This window comes from Planococcus citri, chromosome 2 (assembly GCF_950023065.1).
Source record: "Planococcus citri chromosome 2, ihPlaCitr1.1, whole genome shotgun sequence".
In the NCBI taxonomy this organism is placed as follows: domain Eukaryota; kingdom Metazoa; phylum Arthropoda; class Insecta; order Hemiptera; family Pseudococcidae; genus Planococcus; species Planococcus citri.
In genome coordinates, this window is record NC_088678.1 from 81505963 (window position 1) to 81516135 (window position 10173).

Sequence of the window (10173 nt, forward strand, 5' to 3'; positions counted from 1 at the left end):
GATTTCGCTCAAATTTTTTTTACAATATATACCCATCCAGTAAGTAAGAACCCCGCAATTAGTTTGGTCCCAGCCCCCTCAGGGGGGCGGGTGGGGGGCTTCCATTATTTTCACATTGTCTCGAGGTACTCAACTTCAGCAGCCCGTTCCTCCAAAACTATGATACTTTGATCAAAACTGATTTCACAGTTCGAAAGGGCATTGCATTTAGAACTTTTCAAGCATTTTGAAATTTTCAAAAGTTGAAAGTCGAACTTTCACATTGAAAGTTCAAATTTCAAAATGGCGCTGTAAGTGGGAGCGATCATTTAAAATTTTGAAAAAACTTCCATAAATGTACCTTTGATGCTTTTTTGAAATATTCAAGTTTCGAGATGGGATCTCTCAATGGAGGGGGAGCACCCCTCCCCCAATTTTGGGCAAAAGTTTTGAAAGAAAATCTGGGGCATGTGATATATCGAATTCTATGTTTTTGGTGACGCTGAACACGAATATGACGTCAGATTTTTGATAGGACCCCAACCACGGCCCCCAGCACCTCCCCAAAGGGGGTAGAAGTTGAAAAAAGTGTTTTGTTCGCGTGACACATTGGAATAGTATGTTTTTGGTGACGCTGAACACGAATATGACGTCAGATTTTTGATTGGACCCCATTCACGACCCCAAACAATTTTTTTTAGGCTTTTACCTATTGAGGGAGGTTCTGGGGGCCATGGGTGAAGTCGAGTCGAAAAACTAAGGCAATATTCGTGTTCAGCGATATCGAAAACATACTATTCCATGTGTCACACGAACAAAACACGTTTTTTCAACTTTTACCCCCTTTGGGGAGGTGCTGGGGGCCGTGGATGGGCCCTATCAAAAATCTGACGTCATATTCGTGTTCAGCGTCACCAAAAACATAGAATTTGATATATCACATGCCCCAGATATTCTTTCGAAAGTTTTGTCCAAAATTGGGGGTGGGGTGCTCCCCCTCCATTGAGAGATCCCATCTCCAAACTTAAATATTTCAAAAAAGCATCAAAAGGTACATCTATGGAAGTTTTTTCAAAATTTTAAATGGTAGCTCCCACTTACAGCGCCATTTTGAAATTTGAACTTTCAATTTCAAAGTTCAACTTTCAACTTTTGAAAATTTTAAAATGCTCAAAAAGTTCTAAATGCAATGCCCTTTTAAACTGTGAAATCAGTTTTGATCAAAGTATCATAATACATCGAAATCAATTTTTAGCAAATTTTCAAAAATCCAAAAATGATAATTTTCTAAAATGATTTCGTTTTTTTTTCAACTTCAGGTAAAAATCATGAAAGTTCTAAAACAATAATAACGACTCATGTACACCAAATTTCACAATTTTCAACCATTCTGGAACCTCCAGGGCGACTTTCGATTTTTCCAGAATTTTTGAATTTCTCCAGAAGTTGGGAAAATTTACTCGAGCAGCTAAAATCGAGTCATGACCCATTCTGAACCAGTTCAACGAGTAGTTCTTTCAAAATTTCAGCTACTAAAATTGATTTTCCGATTTTTAGCGAGTTTTTAAAAATTCAAAAGAGACGATTTTCTGAAATTTGAGGTACATTTATCATTAAAACTGACGAAAATAGTTTCTAAAGCTGTAACATCGACTTCTCTACACAGAATTCCACCATTTCTAGCAATTCCGGTGCCCCTGGAGTAATTGTCGATTATTCCAGAATTTTTGAAATTTTCCAGAAAATTGGGAAAATTGACTTGGCCAGCTATAGTAGTCGAGTTTTGGTATATTTTCAACCTGTCCCACGAGTTTCTTCACAATTTGGGAACTCTTTGAAACAAAAAGGCAAAATAATTTTTAAAAAACCGTCATTTCTGGGTTTTTAAAAATTTGCCAAAAGCGGAAAAATCAACCGGTGGGAGGGGGGGGGGGGTGAAATTTTGGTTGTGGGGATTCCAGACTTTGCTCTTTCTAAAATTTACACTCGAGTTCGAATCAAAGTCGGTCATCTTGAGTGGCTTTCTTGTGAAACACAAAATAAAAACTCAAAACTGCCCTCATTTTCAGATTAAGCATACCAAAATCCAGGTGTTTTTTTCATTCAAACAAGGCGAGAGTTGACCCAAAATAAAATTAATTCAGGGTTCTTTTTATGCTTCACTGCACCTTCTTCTAAAAATGATGAAACATTTGTCGAAATTCACGCAACTTGAATCCATCATTTCATAATCGAACCTAAAATTTTAGTCGAAAAAAACCACGAATTGAAAACAGAAAACAAAAGAGAAACTTCATCACCATTTTTTTTGAAAAATTCTTCAACTTGATAAAATTTTTCGACACAAGCCACACACGTTTTCAAAATCTTAAAACTCCAGGGCACAGTCCACACCCCACCTCCCATAATATCTCCTACTCCACCTCCCAGCAAAAGGCTATTGCCCCGGGAATCTCATCGCGATAAATCAACGAATGGAGTAATTTTTCTTATTGATCAGTTCAGTTCAATTCACGTTTACGTATATGAAAAGAATGAAGATAGAGATAGCTACACTACTCTCTCTCGTTATCTCATCGAGTTAAATTTATCGTACATAAAAATATTATACCAACGAGATGTACGTACACGTATATTACATACGAATATCTATACAGTATACACGTAGAAGAAAAAAAAAACGAAAACAAAACTCAAGAACATACAGGAAAAAATATTCGGTTGATACGAGGCCAATGACCTTCACCCCTTTCAATTAACAAGACGATTGTTTATACCGTTGCAATATACTTATTGCAGATAAATCGGCAATTTTTTCCATTCCAACAAACGAATAATAAGGTAATTCTATAGGTAGCTAGCTAATTGCCTCTCTCGTACGAATCCAAGTTGAAATAACTCTAAACATAATATTATTAGTATTTTTACACCTGTAAACTTCCAATAATTAATTGTATAAGGCATAAATATACCGCAATAAACACTCGCAATCAACTTGGAATATTTCAAATATTCCAGCCATCAAGTGCATATAGTGTTGTCGATTAGTATACCTAATTGTTCTCGGGGATTTTTTCTTCTTTTTTACCCCAAAAGCAAAGGTCATACTTGCATAGGGTACGACGCATGCGGCTTACGTTCATTTCCGATACCGATTTTCTCTCGCACACTTGGTCGAAAATATGTATACCTCTTTGAAGTATCTATCTCTATGTACGAGAATCGAGATTCGGATTCGGTTATTTTTTCCCATTCTCAACGTACAAAACAAATAAACTCGACGCAGCAGAGGTCAAAGGTAACAGAACTATGCAATTGTCAAAACTTTCCTATTTAGAACAGTGGTATTTGATTTACACGATCTCGTATCCAGTACCTTATAACTTATCACGATGAACCGAATCGTAATCTTGTGCAAAATATTAATAATTTCAGACTCGATACTCTACGATGACTTGTTAATTTTCAAAAAATAAATATACCCTGCTAACGAATTCTACTCCCACGAACGTGCAAATTACATCATCTACGTACTTAATCTATATCTAAGACAAAAAACACAATTTATTACCTTAAATATCTAATCCTTAGGTAATTGTGCCTTTGCACAGCGTCAATTTCCATGTTTCAGCTTAGACGAATTTCACCCACAGGCCACAATACACTTCACATAATATCACACCGACAATAATACGAGTTGAAAATACGAACAAAAACCGAAAAAAATACAAAATTTTTCTACATAAGGTGCACCAAAATTTGGGTATTGAAAAAAACCTCGAAACCCGGAACCCGATCAACGTTTACTTCCGCGAAAACCCCTTAGTCATAAGTTGGCTCGACGGTGGTGAAAATACACACGAGTATTATCGCGACACGAATTATTTCAAACCATCGATAGAATAATAGAATAGAAGAACGGTAAAATTAACGCGAAAAAAACACCAACGATTCGCGAAGAAAACGAACAAATTTCCTCAAAATATTATTTCAATTCGCGCACATATCGCACTCGATTTACCAATAATTATTACAATTACGAGTATTACGACGAACGAAGAAAATAGTGTCAATATAGTATGTGCCGTATATCAAAAAAGATGAAGCTGGAGTGTATAGGAAAGAGAAGTAGCGTGTTATGTTATCGGTGTGGCGACCGCGTGTTTCGGCACAAGTCGTTGACCTCGGTAGTCGGTCGGCGTCCCCGTTTACCGCACCGCGCCCCATCCGAAATGCTTCACTATCGGCAGCAGCTGCCGTGACGTAGACCAGCCATTCCGTGGTGGGGATGTCGTTTCGTGTATCACAACTGTGCTTTGAGGGGAATCACTACAATTCCTCCTAATGCCTGCCTAAAAACGTAAACGCAACCCCCTTCCGCGAAATGCCCGTTAGGCAGTTTAACCATGTGACTTTTCCCCTCGTCATCGTTGAATCACTCATCGACACTGTCGTAATCGTAATCGCAATTCACTCGCACTCATTCACGATCAGATGAATTGAAAGCTTACGATGGGTAATGGTTTTTAAACTTTCGAACTTTGCAATTCCGATGTCACCAACCCTTCTTCCAAGTAGGACAAGCTACACTCTATCTTTTTTGATCTTGAAAAGGCATTTGATAAAGCCCGGCGTTATAAAATTCTCCAAAAATTACATTCCATTGGAATTAGAGGACATTTGGCTTACTTTATTCAGAATTTCTTAACAAACCGTACTTTTAGAGTGAGAGTTGACAATACATACTCAGAATTTTTTGAAATTGAAAATGGAGTCCCCCAAGGTTCAGTTCTTAGCACAGTCTTATTTATACTTTTGATTGATGACATTTCCAATGTTGTTTCTAGACCCATTTCTCTGAGAATCTTTGCTGATGATATAAACATTTCCTTTCGTTCAAATAATATTCAACTAGCTCTTCAAGTAATCCAAGAAACCCTTGAAAAAATTGAATCATGGGCAGATTCAAATGGTCTAACCTTCTCTGAGTCAAAAACCCACTGTATACTTTTCACCAAAAAAAATAAGATTCCTCCAGACCTCATCCTCAACTTCAAAGGACACTCTTTAGAATTCAAAACCACAACTAAATTTCTCGGCTTAACTTTTGATAGAAAACTAAATTGGACTCCTCATTTTCTAAAAGTAAAATCAGATATCATGAAACGCCTAAATCTGTTGAAAATAATCAAAAACACCAAGTATAAACCATCTCGCAAACTCCTACTTCACTTGTATAAATCTCTAATTCGCAGTAAAATTGAGTAGGGAAGCCCATGTTTTACAAATATCTCAAATAAAACTTCAAATATCCTAAAAACAATTCAAAATTCAGCCCTAAGGATCTGTTTAGGAGCCCTCTATTCCTCTCCAATAGATAGCCTATATTGTGAAGCAGCAGAATTACCCCCAGATTTCAAAAGAACTCTCATAACTAACAAATTCATCTCAAATGCATCCACCAACCCTTCCCATCCACTCCAAAACTCAATTAACCCACCCAACCCCCAACATTTTGATCATATAGAAGGACCCATGACCTATTTCTAATTTCATCACAATGTTGAATGATCTTCAAATCAATCCCAAAACTCTCATCCAAAAACCAATATTATACCCCCCTTGGCTTCTAAAACCTCCTCAAGTCAACCTACAGCTTATTAACTACCCAAAAAATAGCCACTCTCCATTAGTAATAAAACAGAACTATCTTGAACTTTTATCAGAATACAAAAAATTCAATCTTTGCTTTACAGATGGATCAAAAATACCAACACTTCACACAGGATATGCATACTCTATAAATGATAGAATTTCAAATTTTAAAATCCATAACTGTTCTTCAATCTACACTGCCGAACTCACAGCTATTTCCCACTGTCTCTGTGACATACTCACTTATGAATCAGAAAATAAGTCCTTCTTAATTCAAAGTGATTCCCTCAGCTCACTAACTGCTATCCAAAATCTTTTTTCCGATCACCTTCTAATTCAAAATATTCATAAAACTCTATTTGACTTACAAAATTCAAACTTCTTCATACAGTTTATGTATGTACCCAGCCACGTTGGAATCTTAGGAAATGAAATTGTAGATATTAATGCAAAATCTGCCACCATCCTTTCTCCCCTTATATTTATCACAGCTGACGACCTCAAATCTATCTTCACCCAAAGCACACTTAAGAAATGGCAAAACTTTTGGTCCCTCCAAACCACAAACAAGCTCTTTCAACATAAAAAATTAGTCCATCCTTGGAAAAACCTCTCCCACTTAAACAGACTTGAAGAAATCATTATAACCAGACTGAGAATTGGCCACACAAAAATCACACATAATCACCTCTATGAAAAGGCCCCAAAACCCACATGTCAATTCTGCCTCTCAGAACTTATATCTGTCCAACACTTACTATTTCAATGTCCCTCCTTACATCAGCACAGACTGTCCCTACAAATAGATGAAAGATCCCTATTCATACCAGACGACCCTTCCGAAATTAAAAAATTCTTAGACCTAATTAAAAAACTTGACCTTACCAACTCGATTTAAATCTCATACGACGGGTGTAATAATCAAGTAATTACAAACACCCAAAAAAAAAAAAAAAAAAAAAAAAAAATTTTGACAAAATAGGTTGTTTTTGAAAATATAAAAGTTATGTCCTGAAAAAGTGAAGAATTGTGAATTTTCGAGAGCTTTTTCCTCGCCTCGCTCGGGCCCCATTCATATATTTGAAACTACATTATAATTTTCTAAAAACTGAAAATGCTGAAGCTCTCGCTCTCGGGCTACATCATCTTCCTTTTGTTTTCTGGAGATCAAAGTTGGAGGGTTGAAAAATTGACTTCTCACATCGAAAATAATGTCGTTTTTTTTTTTTGAAAAAATTATTAATTTTCAAAAGCTTTTGCCCTCACTTCGACCGAGTCTTTATCTCTATTTTTGGAAATATTTCCTGAAAACTATTGTTAAAATTTTTAAATGTTGAAGCTATACGAATTAATAAATTTTTTCAAATCTTTTGCTCTCGCTTCGCTCGGGTAAACTTGAATTCTGCAGCGCAATTTTTCAAAAATTTTCAAGAATGCAAAATTATTAGCTTCAGAAATTCAAAAAACATGACCACATGATTACGTACAGACTTGGTACCAATGCAAAAAAGTGCAAAATAGAGAAAAAAGGTGCGAAATTTCATTCAATTCAAAAAAATAACTTTAGCACCCAAAAAAGCTAGAAAAAGCTTAACCAGAAAAAAATCATCGAAATTCAAATTTAAAAAAAAAAAAAAAACTTGAAAAAACTAGCAAAAGCTCAAAACTGATAATTATCAACACTTCGAAAGTAAACTAAATAAAAATGCAAAAAAGAAGCTTGAAAAAAATATGGAAACATAATCGAAAAAACGTGCCGAACTAATGAGAAAAATTGCAAAATTGAAAGATGAGGGGGGGGGAGGTCGTCCAACGAAATAAGGAGGAACTAAATAAATTTAATCTTGTCTGTAATCACTTCAAAAAATTAAACACAAAAATTCCAATTGTAAAATTGCAGAAATTTTGACACGAGCGAGCAATTGATCAAAAACATGATTCGAGTGTTGAGAAAGAATGAACGATAGGTTTGTTTTTTTTACACGGATTTTGGCAGATTTAAAATCCACGAGAATCTGCTAGGATAGTAGCTTTTGAAAATGGATTTTGGATTTTACCTGAAGAGGGAAGACTTCTGATGTTTTGAAAGTTTGTGGTGGGGGGATCTAAAAAGTGTTTAAAAAAGAGATTCAAAAAACGTCCAAAAACCAGATTTTTGAGAATCCGAGTAAAAAAACAAACCTAATAATTGTAAAAAATTCCGTAAGTAAAATCATTTTAGAACAGAAAACTTATTAAAATCAAAGGTAAGGAACGGGGGAGGGGAGCTTATAGTCCAAATTTGGAAAAATAATTACTTATAGTGATTTGTGAATATCATTTTAAAAATTCGAATACGAAAAAATGTGCCGTGTTTCAGAAAGGAAAAAAATTCTCAATTTCGCGAGAAAAAGACATTAAAACCTGGCAAAAATTGACACGTTTCAAAAAAAAAAAAAAAAAAAAAAAAAAAAAAAATGCAACAAAGTTATTGACATTTACAGAAAAATGAAACGTAAAAAAAATCAAGAAAGCCCCCCGCCCAAAAAAAAGAAACAAAAACATCAAATCTTGAAATCCAAAAAAAAAAAAACTCAAAAAAATGTAAAAAAGGGAATTCTATAAAAATTTAAGCAGAAAAAAATTACCAAAATTTGGCGTAAAATTGGGAGGAAATTTCATAAAAATCACGAAAATTTAAGAAAAAAAGGTTTTGCTGAAATTGGTCAAAAAAACGAATCGATAAAATTCGAAATAAAATTATGGAAGGGACGAAAATGGAAAACTCTCGAAAATTCAGTTCAGGAAAAATCACTGAAAATTCAGAACAGAGAACTGGCGAGAATTAAAACTAAAAGTAAGTATATGAATTCAGAAAAATATCAAAAACATTTTGAGAAAAATCATCGAAAAATTTCGAGCAAAACTCAAGACGATTCAAAAGAAAAAAATAATTCGAACTTGAAAAAAAAAATAGTTCAGAGAGAAAGGAAATCCCGAGCACCTTCCACATAACTGGGAGGGAAAGAGATTGAAGAGAGTGATCAACGAATGAAAGAAATTATATCAAGATTCTGAAAAAAATCCACCACAAAAGATGAAAATAAAAAAAAACAAACTTGTCAAATCTTAAAGGAGCTCCCCTCCATCCCTAAAAAATAATCAAAATTTAAAGGAAATCATAACTTTTGGAAGAAAAAAATTAATTCCACAAAAATGTAAACGAAAAAAATCACTAGTTTTTTTAAAGCACCAAACCAGAAAAAAACTGCTAAAAAACAGTCAAAATTAAGGTAAAAAATGACCGTAATTTAGAGCAAAACTGAAATCCTGAAAATTTGAAGTTAAAAAAAATTCCATCAAAACTAAAGAAACTTTGCCAAAATTTGAGGAGGAAAAAAATGCGAATTCCGGTAAAATCATTGAAAAACCAAAAAAAGGAATAATTCATAAAAATTCAAAAGAAAAAATTTTTATGAAAAAATTACGAGAACTCGAGGTGATAAAATTCAGCAACAATCCAGGCGAAAAAAAAACAACAAAATTCAAAACAAACATCATGGAAAAATCATTTTGGAAAAAAAATCGCTGCAACTCAAGATGTAAAAATCCATCAAAATAGGACCAAATCCAGTAAAAACTACCTATCGAGAAATTCAAAAATAATGACTGAGTAATAGTAGTTAAAATTAGAAAAAACCTTTAAAAAATTTTAAAGAAAAACCCAAATCAGGAAGCTAAAATTCGTAACGCTAAAAAAGCAGTAAGGTCAGTTATAAATAAGAGCGTTGTTTTTTCTTCAAAAATTTCGCCTCTGGTCATAATAATTTTGAGGAAAAAAAGGAAATTTGTGAAAAAACAACGAAAAAGTCACTTTTAGTACCTAATCAAAAGTTACTAATAGTAACTTCAGTATAACTTAGTTACTTGAAAAGTAACCTAGTACAATCCCTGTAATAATAAGTCTTGTATTAATTTAGGTTTTAATCATCTGAAAATGTTTTTTTTCAGCCCCTCCGCTTCCCAGGATCCAACCCCCCTTTCTTAAAAATGCATATACCTATCTTGTATATCTCGTTATTGGTCATACAGGAAAATTTTTCGAGTAAAAGTTATTTCTTGAACGCTTCTCTACGTTTTTAGTTATTACAATAATGTCATTTGGAGCAACTTTTGCTACCCCCCCCCCATCAATTTGAAAAATCCACTTCGAAAAATACTCAAAATTACATTATTTGCATTTATACCGTGGAAATTATTGACGATAGCGAAAGTGATAGTCGCATCCTATCCAGATAGATTTTTATCACTATTCACTTCCCCCTAGCTCCTCTCCATCTGAGGACGTCTGACGCCTTCTTCCTTCCTAGAAAAGTACAAATGTATGTACGTATCTCCCCTCCTACGTTCCTATCGAAGGGCAAAACAAAGGTACAAAAGAGAATCCTAGCTAAGAAATTCTAAGGGTAGGGAGGGCGGCGCCGCGGAGGAGAGCAACCGGTTATCTTGTTTTCGCCACGAGGCGAGGGTGGTTATTTATGCGATTCTCGTTGCTAATTG

The 10173-nt window shown here is 34.6% G+C and overlaps 1 protein-coding gene across 1 annotated transcript in view; it reads right to left on the reverse strand.

Moving 5' to 3' along the window:
- The window catches only part of Hr4 (Hormone receptor 4), a 212462-nt gene extending 208338 nt beyond the window's left edge, over positions 1–4124 (reverse strand). Inside the window, exon 1 of the mRNA XM_065353511.1 lies at positions 3551–4124. The gene's annotated coding sequence lies outside the window, so the exon portion shown is untranslated. The remainder of the gene's footprint in view (positions 1–3550) is intronic.
- Positions 4125–10173: the final 6049 nt, after the last annotated feature.